This window comes from Lagenorhynchus albirostris, chromosome 10, assembly GCF_949774975.1.
Source record: "Lagenorhynchus albirostris chromosome 10, mLagAlb1.1, whole genome shotgun sequence".
NCBI lineage: Eukaryota > Metazoa > Chordata > Mammalia > Artiodactyla > Delphinidae > Lagenorhynchus > Lagenorhynchus albirostris.
In genome coordinates, this window is record NC_083104.1 from 6,137,884 (window position 1) to 6,158,523 (window position 20,640).

Sequence of the window (20,640 nt, forward strand, 5' to 3'; positions counted from 1 at the left end):
GTAAGGGTGAGTAAAAGAAAGAATAAATGTACAGAGCTGAGTTTGAGGAGCCGGGAGGGAATCGCTGGAAGTGACTCGAGCACAGAATGAGGAGTCTGGAGACGCAGGTTGGGGCCTAGGTATAAGGATTCACTTTTACCCTCTATGCCTTTGCCTGTGCTGTTTCCCCTGCCTGGAGCGCCCTCTTGCCTCGAAGCTCTTAGCTGCTCCTCTTTCTGTGTTCCACAACAGTTCCAACACTCCCCTTTACATCAGCTATCTTGTCATTCTTTCTTTACTTGGTTCTCTCCAACTACAAGGGGGTACCTCTAGCACAGGGAGTGTGCCCACTGTTTCTGAAGGCCAACACCCAGGGCCATAAAGGGGCCACGCCCTGCCTGATGGTGGGGCCACACCTGCCATTCTGCTGTGCTGGCACACGACAGATGCTCAGAAGAAGTTTACCGGATGAGCCTTAAAAAAAGACGCACATGGATAAAGCGCAGCAGAAGACACAGGAAGCAGGACCTAAATGCAGAAGGTGTGGGCATACTTTTCACAGGGGTCTCTAAGCCAACACAAATTTGAGATAAGACTTGTCCTATTGATGAGTATTAATACCTTCCAGCAAACTTTCCTACGTTTTCTCGGAAACCTCTGGAAATTTCTCTCATGTTAATCCAAAACATGAATAAATATCTACGCACAAAAATGCTTACTGCAACATTATTCATGGTAGGAAATAAAAGGAAATAATTTAACATTTGGGAACTACACATATTATGGGATAGCTACAGTCATCGATAATCACATTTATGGGGCACCAGTAATGATATGGGAAAATGATTATGATGAAATTAAATTTACAACAGACATTGTTTGTACAGGATGATGTCAACTCTATTAACAGGCTTAGAGAGAGAGTGAGTCTCTGCTATGTTAACAGTGGTTTCCTCTGGGTAGTAAATGATATTTATCATCTTTGGTATTTTCCAAGATTTCAACAACAAAGACATCTTAGTTTTATAATAGGGAGAATAAGAACTAACTGCACTCCTTTTAGAAAACAAAATAAAATAGATTTATTCCACTGGGAAAAAAAATTTTTAATGTCTTCCACATCCTTAGAACATCTTTTATTTTCTTTAGTAAAAAGTGAGAGTTTGGGATTCCTTTCTTGATACATTCTAAACTGCCTCAACCCATCACTCCCCATTCCAACTGCTCTGCCCTCTGCCCCACTTGCATTGGACGGTTATTGTGGTCAAGTAAGCCAGAACATTAAATTCTTTGCTCTAATTCTAAGAAAGAGATGCCATGCACGAGGGGGCCCCAAGGACGGCATATTCTCATCGAGTCTGTCCCGGACATCATTTCCATAAAACACCCAGGTTTATCAATGCCACTGGCAGTGGTGCAGAGAGCCGAATGCAAACAGCAAAATTCCGCTAGGAGCCCAGTGCTGCGGGAGTGTGGCTGACTCGGAATCTAGGGCAATGCTGGGCCCGCAGTTTGCTTCTGCGTAAGACTCCAGAGGCAGATGACCTTGTGGGCAGGCAGTGGCCCTGAAGATTTTTCAGGGGTGGGTGGAGGTACATATTCAAATGTCTACAGAGTCAGGCAGGAAAAGTTAATAAGAACAGAGGACTGTGTGTGGAGCACGACAGAGAGATGGGGGCTGGGGCAGCCAGGAGAGGGTACGCTTTGTCTAAAGAGGACAGCTGCCACTCAGATGCCACCAACCGCAGCAGGCCCAGATCTCCCTAATTTTAAAATGAAGCCTAAAAACTGAATTTTTGCATGAAATCTTTTAGTTTTTAATGTTGTCAATTAGTCAGTTGTTTCATTTGTTTTCTTGGACACTTAAACACAGGTCAGGCAAAAAGACATTTGGGGGATCTGACCCGTGAGCCCTGAACTGGAAGTGTGACTCTAGTTCACAGGGGATCCAGGGTGCTGAATATGAGATAATGACCCTGGAGAGACACCTTTGGGGTATTTGCCCAGCTCATACCAAGCCTCCTCTCTGAGAACCGCCACCCACCTAGGGATGGGCCCTGGCCGCCAAAGTCACATCATGTAAACTCGACACCTAGGCACACGTGACGGGACCAAAAAAAAATTGTCTTCTGATCCCAAATGGGCCAATCAGTCCAATTCTTCCTCCAGAAAACTGGAATCAGAGTTGTGCAGTCAAGAGTCTGTTGGTCTCGTGAACCGAAGTGACAGGGAAGTGAGGGCCGAGGCTGCCGCTGGGGGGCAGTGTTGCTCACCTCCAGGCAGAAGGAGAGGAGGTGACAGAAGGCAGCAGACAAATGCAATAATGCACGTGCTGGAATGGCTGATATCTCCGTGCACAAAGATGAACTTGGACCTTTCCCTCACACCATACACAAAGACTAACCCAATACAGACCAAAGTCCTAAATGTAAGAGCCAAACCTCTCAAAAATTTTAGAAGAAAGAAAAGAAAATCTTTATGACCTTGAGTTAGCCAAAGATTTCTTAGACACAACACCAAAGGCGCAACCAATAAAGGAAAAAAATTGCTCAATTGGACTTCATCACAACTAAAAAATTCCCTAAGAAACTGCAAAGCTACAGAATGGGAGAAAATGTTTGTATATCATATATTTGATAGATCATATATCTGACGTATCCAGAGTATATAAAGAACTCTTACGACTCAATAATAAGAAGACAAATAACCCAATGTAAAAATGGGAAAAGGATTTGAATAGATATTTCACCAAAGAAGATATAGGAATGGCTCACAAGCCCATGAAAAGATGTTCAACATCGTTAGTCATTAGGGAAATGCAAATCGAAACCATGATGAGACACCACTGCACACCCACCAGGATGACTATAATTTCAAAAGACAGACAGTAATAAATACTGATGAGGATGTAGAGAAATTAGAAGCCTCATATACTATTGCTGGGAATGTAAAATGGAACAGCCACTGTGGAAAGTCTGGCAGTTCCTTAACAGTTAAACATGGTTACCAGATGGTTCTGCGATTCCATATCTAGACATATGCCCAAGAGACCTGAAGATATATGTCCATGTATTTGTGTGTGAATATTTCTAGCTCTATTCATAACAGCCAAAAACTGAAAACAACCCAAATGTCTATCAACTGGTGAGTGGATAATCAAAATATGATATATCCATATATTATTTGTCAATAAAAGGAACAAAGTACTAATCCATGCTATAATACAGATGAACTGCAAAAACATCATGCTAAATGAAAGAATCCAGACACAAAAGGTCACATATTGTAGGATTCCATTTATATGAAATGTCCAGAATAGCAAATCCATAGAGATAAAAAGTGGATTAGTGGTTGCCTAGGGTTTATTATTAGTGGTTGACTGGGGATGGGAATGGAAGGAGTCTTTGGAAGTGTTGACAACGTTCTAAAATTGGATTGCGATGATGACTGTATAACTCTGTGCATTTGCTAAAAATAATTGAATTGTACAATTCACTTAGAATGAGTGAACTTCATGGCATGTAAATTATACCTCAATAAAGTTGTTCAAAAAGAAATTCAGTGGTCCAGGAAAGAAGCTGCCTGGGTTTCCAGATCTGTCTGTTTTAAAAATCTATTTTGGTGCACTACTGTTGCACCCCAAAATACCTACCACAGGATTTTTTTTTTTAAGGAAATAAAGACTTGTTAGACAAAGAAGGATGAAACTAAAGGTGGGTCCTAAAGAACCACTATAGTTGGGCCACAGTTTTGACTCTGAGTTTCCCAGGAGCCAGAGCAAAGAGGAAAACGGGATCAATTACAAGATTCTAGTGTCATTTAAATGGAAGCAAACTAGTTGCTTAGCAGAAGGACAACTTTAGCTGGTACTAAGTTTTAGACAAAATGTACCTCATGGTTTGTTATAAAGGAAGCAGAGTGAAATGCTACACATAACTTCTCAGTTAATCATCAGAAGTGGAAACACAGAAATGATTTAGCTACATCATCCCTTTCTTCGTGTACCTCTATGGTTTTCTCTCCTTGTATAATTTGGTTCAAGAGTTTTGGAAGGTTGGACTTGCTTGATTGTTTGTCTGCCCTTTCCGTCCCCCACCCCTGGTGTGACAGGCTGCGATTTTTTTAATTAGGTAAAGGAAAGGGAAGCTGAAGGTTAATCATCACTAAATGGCCAAGAAAAGAAGTATAAAAAGTCCAGCTCCATTATTTCTTATCCTCTGGCCTAGAAAAGCAATGGAGAAACAGAAAAGTAATATTTCAAAGACTTTCTACATACCTGCACTGGGCTGGGAGGTCTTCCTCATTTAATCCTCACAGTGCTGGTAACCTCATAAGAAAGGAATCATTCTTGCCCCCATTTTAGAGATGTGCAAACAGAGACTTCGGCAGTTTATTGGTTGCCCTGCACTAAGCTCCAAGGGTGACTGAAAAGCAAGTTTCATTTAAAGGCCCAAGTGATACGCACCTGCTAAGACATTTGAATGAGCTGCAGACACCCCCCTCCCCACCCTCACTAACCCTCCTTTTCACTACAGTGAGAAAGAGAGGAAAGTGAATAAATGTTTTAAATAATGATTTCATGGAACTGGAAATATGAACATCCGTGCTGACATTAGTCAAGGACGCAGCAAACACGGTACCAGGCCCAGCACATGCACACGTATCATTTCAGGACATGAAAAATGTTTTCTTTCTGTTCCAAATCCCTGGAGATTAAGCTGTGAGAAAGGCTTTTCAAAGACCAAAGTTATCCAGACTGTCCTCTTCTTAAGAAAAAAAATTTACGATACTGAAGTAAAATAAAAGAGCTAGCAGAAGAGAAAGGAGAGGCAGATGCAGTGTTTACAAGCGAGAGCTCCCAGGTGATCAGGACTTTCTTTAATGTCTCTTCCTCCTTCAATCAGGTGACCGGGTGCCTGGCTGTGCAGGGGCCACCCCAACCCCACACCAGGGCTCTTCAGCGCCACCAGCTGGTCAAGCCCTCCCACTGGTTCGAGGGCCAGACTTCTCAGTGACAGGTATGTACTGGGGCACAGGTGTGTGTGTGAAACAGTCTGGCTGCTGGTTCCATCCTGCCATTCATTCATTCACTCATCCATCCATCCATCTATCTCTCCACCCATTCTCCCTTCCTTCCATCCATCCATCCATCCGTCTGCCCAAAAAGTCTTTACATATCAAGGGATCAGGTACAAATGTTATGACAGGTGAAGGATAAACACAATTCCTGTCCTCATGGAGCTTACAGCCTATACCAGTGGTCCTCAACCTTGGCCTGGAGAGCTTTTAAAACATACCAAGATCCTGGGAAGCTTTTAAAACATACTAAGACATCTGCTTCAAGGAAGATGGGGTACAGGTACTTTCCCCTATTCTTCTGCTAAGTACAATTAGAAAACCCTGGACATCATATTTAAAATAAACATACGATGACTCTGAAAAATGGAGAGGCAAAGGCACACTAGTTATTCTTTGGATTTCTTTGGAATCCAGGACCCAAAGAATGACACAGCAATGAGTCCCCTGGGTTTTCATTTGGCCAAATACATCTGAGACTTTGAGCTAAAGAAGTTGGCAACTCAAAACACCAGAGGGCACAAACCAAAAAAAAAGCCACAGTAAAAGCCTGCTGTGTCTAGACATAAACACAAGAAAGGTGCAGGCCAGGAAAACAGAAAACTTCTAGGCAATAACTGCTCTACTGCAGCCAAACACCACAGAAAACACTGGAGCCCTGTTCCCATCCTCTCCAGCAAAGGCTGAGTGGGGAGCCAAGATTTCTCCCCTTGTCAGGCTATGACAAGGTGACCCCCCCCTCACTGGGGTGGTATCCCTACAATCCCTAGTAGGGACTTTCATCTCCATCAGGTGGAGACAAGCCCTGCATCCACCTCCACAGTGCAAGTGGAGGCACATCAACGCCTCCCAGCCAGGGAGTTATCCCTGGGGGCCTGGTGGGGAGCCAGAACTCCTCCCCGCCCACCCCACTTATCAGTAATGAAGGCCCCCTCCCCCTTCAACTGTCACAGAAGCCAAGTGGGGAACCTGGACTTCTATTCCCACCTGGAAGTAATGAGCCAGTGATGACAGAGACGTTCGGATTATCTGACAAATATTTTAAAGTAATCAACATAAAAATACTCAATGTCCAAATGGGAACATGTTTGAAACAAATGAAAAAGTAACAAGTCCCAGCAAAGAAACGGAAGATAAAAAGACGAACCACACGGAAATTTTCAAACTGAAAAATCTAATAACTGAAAAAAAAACAAACCCTCAAAGGAAGGGTTCAACATCAGGATGGAGGAAGCTGAGGAAAGAGTCAATGAACTAGAAGACAGAACAATAGAAATTACCCAATCTGAACATCAGAAGAAAAAGAGACTGAAAAAAACCAAAAGCCAAAAACAAAACAAAAACCCCATAGTCCCAGGGACCTGTGGGACAGTAACACAAGAGTTAACATTCCTGTAATCATAGTCTTGGAAGTTGATGAAAAAGAGGGTTGGGGATGAAAAGATACTTGAAGACATAATGGCTGAAAACTTCCTAAATTTGACAAGAGACATAAACCTACAGAATCAAGAAGGTAAATGAACCTCAAACAGGATAACCTCCCAGCCCCCCCCAAAAAAAACACCCACACCAAAACACATAATAATTAAACTTCTAAAAATTAAAGACAAAGAAAGAAATCTTGAAAGCTGCCAGTGAAAAAACATCTTACCATAATAAGAATGACAGCAGATTTCTCCTCAGAAAGTATGGAGATGGGCAGGAAATGACACAATGCTTCTCAGATGCTGAAAGAAAAGAACTGTCAAATCTTACACTCAATGAAAATATCCTTAAGGAATAAAGGAAAGTCAATACATTCTCATATGAAGAACCTGTACAGGACTTTTATGCTGAAAACTACAAAACACTAATGAAAGAAATAAAAGATCTAAGTAAATGGAGAGATACACATGTCCACAGCTTAGAAGATTCATAGGAAATAAGTAAGCATAGTAAATAAGTCAGTTCTCCTCAAATTGACGTACAGATTTAATGCAATTTCTATCCAGATCTCAGCAAGATGTCTTACAGGGAAGGACAAGAGTATTCTAAAATCTATATGGAAAGGCAAAGGAACTAGAAATAGCTAAAATAATCTTAAGCAAGAAAAATAAAATGGAAGAAATCAGTCTGTGTGATTTCAAGACTTATTATATAGCTACAGTAATCAAGACTGTGGTATCAGTGGAGAATAATGGAACAGGATAGAGAACCAAGAAACAGACTCACACAAATATGCCCAAGAGATTTTTGACAAAGATGCAATATCAATTTAACTGAGGAAAGGGTATTTTCAACAAATGGTGCTGGAGCAATTGGACATCCATAGGAAAAAACTGAAATCTCATACTTCATTAAAAAAAATGCACTCAAAATGGTTCACAGACATAAAGGTAAAACATAAAACCATAAAACTTTTAGAAAAACACATTAGACAAAATCTTCAGGGTCCAGGCCAAGGCAAAGAGTTCTTAGATCTGACACCAAAAGCATGAACCATAAAAAGAAAAACTGATTAATTTTCTCTCTCCTTCAGTTATTTACCTACCCCCATCATAATCTTCACTGGATCTATGTGTCTCTTATACCATCATTTCCTTTGTATATTTTCTAATGGATCCACCTTTATTTTTTTAGCTTAACTTCATTTTACTATATATGAAAAACTAGTCATCTGTTTTTTGTCACCTATAGAAACTTTCCGTAAGAATAAATAGAGTGGCAAAAAACAGTGTGACTGAAGTCTAGCCAGACATTTCGAGGAAGGATCTGCTTTGTTAAAAAAAAAAAAAAAAAAAAAGATGAGCAGGTGTAAGATAGGTGTTAAAGACCTACCAGCACCAAATGGAGACTCTCCTGGATGTAGTCAGAAGGACTGCAAGCCCATGTGAGTCAGTGTTAATTAATGCCACATCTGAGTACCATTTAGAGTCATAAAGTACCACCTAAAATGCAGTAAATACTGTTTTAAATCTCATCATACAATTGTTTTGCTCCTAAATGCCTCTAAGGAAAAGTGAAAACTCTTCAGGTTGCTGGCATGACATTTCCTTTGTGTCTGACCCACTCAACTCCAGTAAAAATGAGTTCACTATTCCCAAACACTCAGGTTCTTTCAGGCTTTGGGCTCTGTACATGTTACTCCCTCCTCCTGGAAGAGAATGTGCTTTGAGGGTTGGGACCACATCTTTGTTTACTATTGTCTCCTTCTGGGCCTACTTCAGAGCCTGCCCGGAACAAAGTAGGTGAGAAGGATGAAAAGAGGGGAGGGGGTTGTGGCAAGGTTGATAAAGAAGATGGGAAGAAAAGAGAAAGGAAGGGAGGAAGGTGGGAACAAAGGGAGGGAAGAATGGAGGGAGGGAGGGACACAGAGAGGGAGGAAGGGAGTTATTGATGAACTTCTATTTATTGTACAAAACCCATCATTTAGCCACCTCTAAGCATTCCTTCCTCTGGGATCCCACAGTATTGTTTCCTTATCTCTATCAAGACATTTAAATCTCTGTCTTCTACTGAATGAATAAATGAATGAATAAATGAAATCAGGCCTCCTTCATTAGACTGATCCTTACAAGGGCAGAGGCAATATGATATTCACTTATAATTCAGCACTTAGCCCAGTGGTTTTCAACCTTAGCTACACATTGGAATCACACGGGGAGCTTTAAAAAAATGCTAATGCCTAGGTCCCACCCTTGGACATGATTCTGATTTATTTGGTCTGGAGTGTGGTCTGGGTCTTAGGATTTTCAAAAACTCTCCAACTGTAGCCAAGATTTCAAACCATTGTCCTAACCCGAAGCACAGTGGTAGGAGGAGCTCAGTAAATGATGAATGAGTAAATGGAGAAACCCTGCCTTTAGCACATGAGTCCTGACTCAACACGACCGTTTTCAGGGTTTCATGTGATGCTAATTCATTAATGCATTCAGGAACTATTAATTAGGCAATAACGTGGTACCAGGTGTTACGCAAGGCCAAGCTGCTGGAGATGCAAACGTGACTAAGACGCCCACTGCTCCCCCTCGTTCCAAAGTGCTTTAGGGAATGCTGAGGCTGGGTCCTAGTCCATCCAAGAACTTTCTGTCTTCCTGATTAATTGGCCAGTCCACAGCCATCACCTCCCCAGTGACTGACAGCAAACCTTACTTCGGGCTGTTTCCTTCGGCAAATGTAAGCACAGACTTTACTCACTCCCAGAGGGAGAGTTCGTGGAGGGTGTGTGTGAGTCAAGAGACAAAAAAAAAAAAAGTATTTCTCTCTAGATTCCTCCAAACCCTGCAGAAGGCAAAGGCAAGTCTCAAGGGGCAGACCAAAGTCCTGTGCTGCTCAAACAAATTTCCTTCTGGGTGTGTATTTACACAAGGACAATCCAGGGCCTTAGGATATGACTAAGATCTTAATTACCCCAAGGTAAAGGCACTTTCCTTCCCAGCTGCTGCCCCCTCACTGCTTTAAGATTTTGCACCACAGATTACTGAAGGGTGGAGGTGATGACCATGAGTGCTACCTTCTGTGGTGCAGACTTTGATAACACGTATCTCCTCCTCTCCACCGTCCCAACAGCTTCCCAGCTGGCCATCCCCATCCTGGTCTTGGCCCCTTCAGCCCATCCTACACACAAAAGGCAGATAATCTTTCTAAAACCACTAGTTCAACCACTCCTCCCTCCTATTTGAAACTCTTTTAGTGACTTGCCACTGCTGTCAGGATGTAACAGGATACATAGGGTAAGCCCCGTAGGTATCATTCAAGTGTAACCCAAATAAAACTGGGCTGCCTTGTGTCCAGTCCAACCATGGTATTACATTCAGAAGAAACTCAAGTCCAACATCCAGGAAAAAAAAAAAAGAAAGATGGAAAATAACTTAAACATTTACTGAAGACTCTCAAAGAGGCAAAAAAAAAAAAAAATTCTAAAGAACCTCTTCTCCCATCTGTCATGCCATAGTGCCGCTTCCTGTGTCAGCTGCTTGCCCTCAAATCTCCCTTCCCCCCAGCAAAAAACTTCAGCTTGCATTGGCACTGCTCTATTCCTACCCACTCTCCAATCTCTCTGACCTGTTGAAGGGCACCATAAATCCACTTAGCTGTCCCAGTGCCTTCTCTTCTTTATTCATTCCTGCAATAAGCACAACAAAAGCCCAAGAGACGAACATTCAGAAACAGATCCTGCTCTGGAAACTGAAGCAGAGGGCCAGGCAGTGACAGGGTATATGTTAAAACCTTTGACCCTATCATACAAGAACCTTCTTCATCTGGACCCAACTTACTGGGTAGCCTCATCTTTTGACACTCCACCTTCCCTGAATAGGTCTGGCTCTTTCATCCCCTATACCTTTGCAAATGCTGTTTGTTCTTCCTGCTAGGGATGCCTGACTCTATAGCCACACCTGGTTCTCACCTAGTCAAAACCAAAAGGAATTAAAAGCAATGCAGAAACAAGGCATGGAGACAAAACAAAGGCATTTAAGCTTGATGGAAGATGTAAAACTGTCTCTATTTGCAGATAACACAATCTTGCACATAGAAAATCCTAAGGACTCTCCAAGACAACTATTAGAGCTAATAAATGACTTCAGGGGGCGCAGGTCCTCAGTTTGGGGTCAGAGGGGCCCCTCTGTTGCCTGGATCCACTTTTCCCAGCTGTTTCCCACGCATCTCCTTTCCTCTGCTCTCAGCACAAGTGGATGGCACATCCTGTTCAACACTGCGCGCTCTCCCCTCTCTGCTCTGTGGCTGGGTGGTGCCTCTGTCTGCAGTGCTTCTCTCCCACCATCACCTTATCTCTAAAGCCTAGAAATAAGAACCACGTTTACTGAGGCTGAGTCGGACATGCATCATCTCATTTAATCCTCACAGCATCCCCCTGAGGTGGGAACTGTTATTATCACCCACATTTTTCAGCTGAGACTCTGTCCCCATCCCTTGCCCAAGCCCACACTATTATACGGCCCTGCTGGGCTGCCTGACTCTGACGTCCAAATTCTGAACCTAAAAGCTGGGAAGATAAGACAGGCCCAGCTCCAGTGCCACCTCCCCTGGCTACATAGGTCTCTTCTCTCCCCCAGCCAAACACCAAGGCTGCAAAGGCATCAGTGCCTCCTTGGGACGTTGAGTGCTGACTCTGTAACGTGGTCATTTCAGCAGAGCTTCTGCCTCTTTAAGCGGGAGGTTACTCGGAAGCAGAGCCGTGTCTGGATCAGCCTGGAGCCTCCCATGCTGGCACACGGCACACAGCACATGAAACAGTGCGGGGGGGGGACTGACAATGCCCTGGAGAGAAGGCGCGCCTGTTCCCTCTGGCGTGTCCAGGAGAGACGGCGTCACTGCTGTGGGGCGTGAGGGTCGCGTGCCATGGGTGGGGAAGGCTGCTGTGCAGTCACCCTGCACACAAGAGCCCACTCTTCATGGCACGGGATGTGTGCGCACATCTTTCTCTGCTGTGTATTTGGCCCACAGCAGGTGCTCGGTGAGTATCTGTTGAATGAATTTGCTGTGGGACTTTGAACCCTTCTCTCAACTTCTCTGCATCCCCTCCGTCAAACAAGGGGTTTGCGCTACATCAGAGGCTGTCAAGCTCCCCCCCGACCCCCTTCCTTGGGAGTGCAACTACGGGTTCTCGTAAAAATTTCTGTCAGATAAAAGCAGACCGCTCTGGTTGGAGTGAAGAAGCAGTGGACCCGCAGCCCCATCTGCCACAGGCTCTCCCTTTCTCTTCGCCCCAAACTCCCCAGAAGCCCTCACAGCACAGTTTTTTAACCACCAAGCTAGGTGAACCCAGAAAGTCCTTATTGCTTGAAAATTCAGTTTGCTCTTTATGGAGCACCTGCATTTAAGAGAGTAGCTCCGAAAAGGGAAAATTCTTTCTGACCCATTTAAACAACTACTACTGCTCGAAGGGTGGAAGGCGAGGCACCTTGACTGGGAGAAGGAGAGAGGGTTGTTTCAGGGTGGAGGGTGGATGCTTCCCAGTGCCTTGAAACCACCCTGGATATAGGGGACCACTTGCTCAGCCTTGACATGCATGTAAGTCGGCCTGCCACACAGCACTTGAGCAGTCGGCAACTTGGACCACCGTTGCTTTCTGTCAGTCTGCTGTCTTTTTCCTAAATGTGCAATCCTGCTTTTCTCCACCAGTTTTTCCCTCTCCTTGTTTTCTAGAACTCACTAAAACCTCCACAGGTTATAAGCAATTTAAATAGTGCCGTGAACTGAGAGGAAGTTGAACAAAGGGGTAAGTGACAGGCAGAGAGCCTTAGATTTTGGTATTTTAGTTAAAATTCCACACAACACCTGGGATTTGTAATCACATGTAAACCACTTAGCTTCTTATGAAAACAATCATGGACACCATGAAATGGAAAAGAATCCCAGTTTACATAATTGGCTGTCAAGAGAGACTTCCCAATCCAGGGAAGTTCCAGACGGGAATGGACCCCATGATCTGGTTGCTTTGTCCCTCACCCCCACCTGGCCCCTGCCTCCTGCTACTTCGCTCTTTCTCCAGTTCCTAAGCCCAGGGGGTAAGTGCTAAAGAGACGTGTTAGCAAACTATGAGTACCTATTCGTACCCCATAAAAATCACAATAACTACCCAATAACTGGAATGAAGGATTGATGAACAATTTTAAGGAAAAACTTATATACCCATGTTCATAGCAGCATCATTCACAATAGCCAAAGGGTGGAACCGACGCAAGTATCCATCGATGGATAAATGGATAAACAAAACGTGGGCATCCCATACAATGGAATATTACTCAGCCTGAAAAAGGAATGGAATTCTGACACCTGCCATGACATGGATGAACTTTGAGGACATTATGCTAAGTGACATAGCCAGTCACAAAAAGACAAACACTATGATTCTATTCATACCTAGAAGAGTCAAATTCATACAGACAGAAAGTAGAATGGTGGTTGCCAGGGGCTGGAGGTGGGGGAATGGGGAGTCAATGTTTAATGGGTACAGAGTTTCAGTTTTGCAAGATGAAAAAATTTCTAGAGATGAAGGGTGGTGACAGTTGTACAGCAATGTGAATGTACCTAATGCCACTGAACTGGACACTTTAAAAATGGTGAAAATAGTAAATTTTATGCTATGTATATTTTACCACAATAATTAATAAATAAGTAAGTAAATAAATAAATAAGAAACCAGGCAGCTCCTTACAGCATTCGAGATGGAGTGGAGGTGGGAGGGGTTTCCTAACATGAAAGGATTTGCCAGTTGAAAGGGATCTTCAGAGGGAATCTTCCTGGGAATCCAAGGTGGGGTGAGTGGAGGTGTCTAGTGGCTACCAGGACATGGACTGAACTGTTAGACGTAAAATTAAATTTTCTTGCAAACATATTCCTTTGTCCAGATACTTCAGGGAGCGGCGACTCCAGGCTCTCCGTGTGACTTGATTTCCCCCATTAGCTCAGTTAAGCAACCGAGGACTGGCCGTCACTTTCACGCTACCGGGGAAGCAGTATTCTGTCCAAAGTGGCTCCGATGGGCAGGTAACCCTCCCCCGAGGTTGCTGTCACTGCCCTCCACTCGGCTGTTCTCCATGTTCCCCCAGCCTGATAAAGGCAGTAGAGGGCAACCGATGCTTATGGGAGACAGCCCAAGCTTACTAGGGTAAAAACAGCGTGATTCTCCCTGCAGAAAATGACAGAAAGCAATTTACTGTCTCGGTCCTGTGTCTGGGGGTGCATTTTCACCTGCCGGTGACATGGGAAGCGTTGACAATTCCACACCTCTCCTCGCCTGCTGCTTCCTGGGATGACGGAGGCTTTGTTGGAGGAAACGCAAGCTTGGGCAGGCTCAGCCTTGAGCTCCACAGGTCCCAGCAAGCAACCTACCACCTTGGTTAACAATCTTACATGCGACGGGGATTATCAGGGAAAGGAGGCCTCCAACCACAGAGAAGCAACTTTACCAGGATGACGCAGCAGGTCGGAGTGGAGATGAGAATGGCATTTGGGGCTTCTTATTTCCAGGAGCACAACAACTCACATTCACAGCACTTGCTCTGGGCCAGGCGTGGTGCTAGGGGATTGCATGCGTTGTCTTATTAAAAGGCCAGCACAATGCTAGGAGCTAAGTACTATTATAACTTCTTTTCCAGATGAGGACACTGTGAGGTTAAGTAACTCCCCACAGGTCACGGAGCTGACAGGAGGCAGAACCTGGGTTTTATCTGGATCAGCGTGACTCTTCTCTCTGTCTGTACCCAAAATCTCCTCCTTTCCTTTTTTTTTTTTTTAAAAAAAAAGATGTATTCATTTATTTTTGGCTGCACTGGGGCTCCGTTGCTGGGTGCGGGCTTTCTCTAGTTGCAGTGAGCGGGGGCTACTCTTCGTTGCGGTGCGCGGGTGTCTCATTGCAGTGGCTTCTCTTGTTGCAGAGCACAGGCTCTAGGCGCACGGGCTTCAGTGTTGTGGCTCCCGGGCTCAGTAGTTATGGCTTGCGGGCTCTAGAACGCAAGCTCAGTACTTGTGGCACACGGGCTTAGTTGCTCCACGGCATGTGGGATCCTCCCGGACCGGGGCACGAACCCGTGTCCCCTGCATCGGCAGGCGGACTCTCAACCACTGCGCCACCAGGGAAGCCCCCACCCTTCCTTTTAAAAAGGGTTTTTTTTTTTATTGTTGTTGTAAAATAAAACATAAACACAGAAAACCACACATCTAGCGTATGAATTAGTGGATTATCATAAGGCAAACACCACTCAGAAAAGAAACAGCACTTTGCCCCCAATCCTGGAAGCCCAGTGCACATGTCCCATCCCACTCACAGCCCGCACGGTAACCACTATCCTGACTTTTAAGGAATCACTTCCTATGTCTTTTGTTTGTTTGTTTGTTTGTTTTATTACCCAAATGTGCATCTCTGGACACTACATTCTGGCCCATCTGAAAAATCTGATCTCTTAGGCCTCTTTTAATTTATGGGTTCCCATCCATCCTTTGCATTTCCTGTCATGTGTTCACTGGAAGAGCCTAGGAGTTTGCAGCACCTCCCGGTCTGACGCTGCCGAACGCACACCCAGGGTCCAGTTTAGTGGCTCCTCTGTCCCTCTGCAAACTGGCCGCTGGTTCCAGAGACCGGATCAGACTCAGGCGCTTCTTCAGCTGGTACACAATGTCTGCTTGCCTCATTTTTGGATAATCTTAGCAGCTGTGGATACTTAATGTCTACATCTACTCACATGTTTCCTTTAAAAAAACCTTTTCTAAATTGTGGTAAAATACACATAACACAGAGTTTACCATCTTAACCATTTCTAAGTGTAAAGTTCAGTAGTGTTAAGTATATTCATACTGTTCCACAACCAATCTCCAGAACTCTTGTCATCTTGCAAAACTGAAACTCTGTCCCCGTTAAATGACAGCTCCCCGCCCCCCCTCCCCGCCTCTGGCAACCACCCTTCTACTTTCTGTCTCTAGGAATTCGACTGCTCTAGGAACCTCAGATAAGTAAAATCTTATGCAGTATTTGTCCTTTGTGTTCTGGCTTATTTCACTTCACATAATGTCCTCAAGGTTCATCCATGTTATCTCATGTGTCAGAATTTCCCTCCTTTTTAAGGCTGAATAATATTCCACTGTATTTATAGACCACACTTTGTTTATCCATTCATCTGTCACTGGACACTGGGTTGCTTTCACCCTTCTGCCACCGTGAATAATGTTGCTATGAACACAGGTGTACAAGTATGTCTTCAAGACACTGCTTTCAATCCTTTCAGACAAATACCCAGAAGTGGAGTTGATGGTCATATGGTGATTCTATGTTTGGCTTTTTGAGGAACTGCCATACTGTTCTCCACAGAGGCTGCCCCGTTTTACATCCCCACCTTCCAGTCCCTTTTCCTGTCCATCTCTGCTCCTCCCACCCTCACTGTTCATAGCTCTCCACCACCCACTGGAGGAGCTGAAAGGCAACGTTCCCTGTAATAGTCCCAAACTGGAGACTACATAAAGGTCCAACAAAAAGGGATCAATTTAATGGTAGATCCCTATCACTAAATCCCAGGTAGCCATCTATAATACTGTCGTGAGAAGGTATTTGATGACATAAAAAGATGCCTCTACTCTTTGTTTAGGGGGAAAAAAATGGTTACAAAACAGAATATGAAGAGTGAATTCTTTTTTTTTAAAGACAACTATTTGTTTACAGGAGTAGCTCTCTTCACTAACCTCCACTTAACTGATTCACTGGATTAACCAAAATTCGCCACCCTCCACCCCCAAGTAAACACAGCGACCCAACACCTCTAGTTTTACACCTTCTGTTCCCAACCATTGTGTTGTACAAAAACTAAGAGCTCTGTTTCCAAATTTGTGTGTTCTGATTGCATTTACTGTATACCAATTAGCAAATTACATATGACACAGGAAGGTGAAATATGAGTGCAAAAAGAATGCTTCTATGAGAACAAAGTTTAATGCTTGGGGAGGATGCATTAAGCGAGTGTCCACTGAGAGGTGGACGAGACAACTGTAAAAGTCTGGGGACACCACCCCTTTGAGGGGACCTACCTTTCTGAGTTATCGTCCTGGGGCATCAGTTCCTCCCCCTTTGTTGTCCTGAATGCCCAGAGCTCTCCATGGTGAGCTATCAGCCACATCACCCTCACCAACCGTGCAGACTCAAGAAATTATTTTCTTCTGTTGCAAACCCTCAGGTCAGCATATTATAGGTGTATACACATCTCACTCCTGCAAATGAGCAGTATCTGACCTACTGTTCTCCCGCTTAGACCCATGGCAGACATTACTAATCAATCACCAGATTCCTTTCTGCTGAGTCCACACTGTTGTCTCAGAAACCCTCTCTGGGCAGCCATAATAAATCAATTGGAGTTGACATTTGAGATGAAACCTGTGCGGCCTCCCCAACTTCCCTTAAGTTACAGAAATGTCTTTTTCAATCAGGTAGAAAATTAAACATATACAAAGTGTCTGAAGTCTTGGCCACTGGGCCCTTGGCCTGAATATACTGTCTCGTGCATGTAAGTGCTCAGTGTTCATTGAATGAATGAATGAATGAATGAAAAATGTTAGTCCTCCTGTTTTCTTAAGTTAACCATTTAGTCTTTCTGCCTCACACCTTCCTTCTTGGTTTCCCCGTACACCTGTGCTGCGAATTTCTTCCTAGTCTACAAGACAGAAGGAAACCACCGTGCCCAGAAATTCCACCATAACCAATAGGTATTGTAGGGATGTGATACTCCATTCAGGGTTATTTGCAGGTGACCTCCAGAGTAGAACTACAAACACCTAATAAATCCTGCCTCCCTAGAGAAGGAATTGTGGAGAGCCAACAAAATGATGCCCAGGGATTGCTTTACTGACTGCAAAGCCGTCTGCCCTAAAAAGGAGACCGAAAATCAGACTTTCTCTTAGTTCTATTGTTGCACTCACCGGTTTCTCTTCTTCCAGGGAGAAAAAAAAATGCTTCCACCTTATTCTGCTTCCCCCCACCCTCCCCGTGTTTTGCAGTCCCTGAAGTTCAGGAAGCATGCCTGACCGCTCTCCCTTTTGCCTCTTCACTCGCACTGCTCCTTCATCCTGTACTATCATTCCTCAAACTGAGTATGACCTGCTGAGAGCCTGTCCAACCCAGAGGCCCGGCTCCAATGCCATCCCCGCTGAGAAGCCTTTCTTGATTCCAGCCATCTGGGTGGGACTGCTGCCACCTCTCAACACAACAGCCCTTTTGCAAATCTCTTTCATTTTCTTTAGCACATTCTGTCTTACTTTGTTGGTCTAAGTAAGAATAGTCTAAGGTCAGTCATCATTTACTGAGGACTTGGAGTGCGCTGGTCTCCACGCTAAGCACTTATGCACTGTCTCATTTACAATGCAAACCCCCATAACCTTGCTCATTTTATAGACTTGGAAACTGAGGCTCAGAGATGCTAAGGAGCTCCAGGTCACACAGCTAGTAAGGAAGAGAGCCAGGCATTCATTCATTCAATCAACTGATCATTACTTATTAAGGGCTTAAAATGCACTTGATATACTCCAGATGTTGGGAAAACAGGAGTAACCAAGTCAGAGTTCCCATCCATAAGAAGATATCATTCTGATGAGGAGAGACAGATCATAAAAGAAAAAAAACCCAAAAAACACACAAGTAAATAAATACTATGTGAGGTATTGATAAACGCTCTGAGGAAAACAGGGGGTTAGTGACGTTTGGGGTGAGTGCTATTTTATTTAGGATGGTCAGGGTAATGTGGTGACTTCTAAGCAGAGACCTAAAGGAAGTGAGGGAATGAGTCTTGCAGACATCTGGGGTAAAGAGCATCACAGGAGGAGGAAACAGCCTGTGCAAAGGTCCTGGGGTGGACACATCTTTGACGTGTTCAATAAACAGCAAGGAAGTTAGTATGGCTAGGGCTGAGTGAGCGGGAGATGAAGTTAGAGAGGTGACAGGGATTAGATCACAGAGGGCCTTGCAGATGTGGGAGGGACTTTAGCTCTGACTTTGCGTGAGATGGAAAGCCACTGGAGGATGGCTCCCAGAACCCGTGCTCTAATTACTATGCTACACAACTGATGGATGCATGAATGAATGTCAGAAGGTACTTGGGAATGTTTTCTCATTAAAACCAGCAGGATGGCAGCCAGACAGTCTGAAAACAAGACAAGAGAGGGCAAGATCTGAGCTAAACAGGATGGCTGATTATTAAGGGCAGCACGACCATCCCCTCGGTTGTCAGGAGTCTCTGTGGCTCCTCCACAGCACAGGACTGGGCGGGGCTCTGTGATGGCCTCACTGGCTCCTCTAACTGGACTTGGTGAAGGGGAAATGTCCCAGTCCTGTTCCTGGGAGGTTTCAGCCTCTCCCTGAAATGTGTCCTTTGTTCACAAGAGGCAGCGAGAAAAAGGCAGTTTCTACAGTGACTCACCAGAGAGAAATAAAAATTGTGTCCAGGCTGGAAAGAATCCATCTGAAAGTGACACATTTGCCTGCAGAATGTATATATCAGTTCTTTTTTCTTCTCATTTGAAGTACGGCAGAGCTTCTCACACACGCTGCCTCACAGCATGACAGACACCAGCTCCTGAAATTCCTTGCCTTTATTCCTGCCGCAGTTCTCTCCGAGGCAAAAACACGTAAAATACATACCGTGGGATGTGGCCAGCCTCCCTCCCCACGCCCCACCCCGCCACCAACCTGGCCGGGAAGAGCCAGCAGCCAGCAGGACAGCAAGCGCATGCCCTGACGGTCCCAGGACAGTCCCAATTACAACTATTCTTCTGATGGGTGCCCCGACCCGTCCACCGCCCCCCAACGTTGCAGTGCATGAGAACCACTGGGGAGCTTGTAAAACGCAGATTCCAGGGACCTGCACTCAGGAGGTCGGGGACAAGGCCTGGAGGCTGCATTTTTAATAAGGAGTCCCAGATAATTCTGTTATCGGTGGTCTAAGAAACACTGTCCCAAACAACAGAGACTGGCCAAGAGCCCAACCTTTCTGCATCTAAGCCCACAGGACAAAGTGGCCCCCAGTCCTTTCCCAGACCATGAGAAGCACACTTAGACTCCAGGTAGGGTTGTGAACCCGCCCGGGCAAATGAGAACAGAAGAGAATCTTGAAATCCCAGTCTCTGTCAATGTTCATCTAAATCCTCTGCATGTATCATCCTAACTTGAGCTGCCCAGGGTTTGCTCTCTGGTCCTACCTGGGGAAGCCCAAGCCCTGCGTTTTGCAGCTGCCCTGGATGTAGCCATAACTGGAGAGGGGGCCAGACCTAGCTGTGATCATGAAAGATAACCGAAAAAGGCCTACTTGTGATTATGAAATGCTGTTTCATTTCTCAATTTGTCAGATTTACATGTTGACAATAGGTACTCCCATCACAGTTGGAAATAAAAGAGCTTGGCATCTACGGTTGCAATTCACTGGAGTAGGAGCCCACATGTAGCGCCTGGCTGCACCCTTTCCTTATGACTTGACAACGCTGCTTTGAGGGCCCTGTTAGCTGCCTGCTTTGGGCGCAAAACTGCTAATTAAAACCTTCCCATGGTGCACTCCACCTCGTTCAGATCTCTGCTCGGATGCCACCTTCCTTGTCGGTTTGGTCTAAATAATTCTCCTCCCCAAGCCTTCTCTCGTGTCATATCTAACCTCTTAGCCTGCTTGATTCTTCTTCACAGCGCCCAGCTCTCACGCAGGGGCTCCTGATTCACTCCCCCCACCCCTCGCCTGGCCAGCAAGAGGAAGCGCTTTGTGCTGATTAACGGTGCACTCCGTAGAGACTGTGCTCTGTTTTTGTGCATCTCCTCACAACTACCCTAGGAGAGAGGCCTTTTGATTAGTCCTCCTCCATTTTATAGATGAAGAAACCAAGACTCAGAGAGGTAAAGGGTCTTGTCCAAGGTCACACAGCAGGTAAGTGGAGAAGCTCAGACTCCAGGCCACCACTCCCTACCTCTAGTCAGTTCTGACTTAGCCTGGCCTTTGACGCTCAGCATGACCTGGCCTCTACCTACCTTTCCTGCCTCTCCCTCCCACTGCTGCTCTCTGCCCACTGGTGATCCCTGGCCCCTAAACTGCAACGCACCCCAGTACCTCACACCTCAATGCCACTGCA

General features: G+C 44.9%; 2 protein-coding genes across 9 annotated transcripts in view; both read right to left on the bottom strand.

The window, feature by feature from the left end:
- Nucleotides 1-20,640, bottom strand: part of ATG7 (autophagy related 7) — a 295,536-nt gene that overhangs the window by 253,829 nt on the left and 21,067 nt on the right. For 2 of the 5 annotated variants that reach the window (XM_060161167.1, XM_060161166.1), the window contains exon 1: nt 7,873-7,982. The exons of 1 other annotated variant lie outside the window; for it this stretch is intronic. The gene's annotated coding sequence lies outside the window, so the exon portion shown is untranslated. Of the gene's footprint in view, nt 1-7,872; nt 7,983-20,640 lie in introns of those variants that run through there. 2 more of the 5 variants (XM_060161165.1, XM_060161158.1) reach the window with 2 other exon arrangements.
- The window catches only part of HRH1 (histamine receptor H1), an 80,242-nt gene that overhangs the window by 10,276 nt on the left and 49,326 nt on the right, over nt 1-20,640 (bottom strand). Inside the window, exon 1 of one of the 4 annotated variants that reach the window (XM_060161170.1) lies at nt 7,873-7,925. The exons of 2 other annotated variants lie outside the window; for them this stretch is intronic. The gene's annotated coding sequence lies outside the window, so the exon portion shown is untranslated. Of the gene's footprint in view, nt 1-6,706; nt 6,739-7,872; nt 7,926-20,640 lie in introns of those variants that run through there. One more of the 4 variants, XM_060161171.1, reaches the window with a different exon arrangement.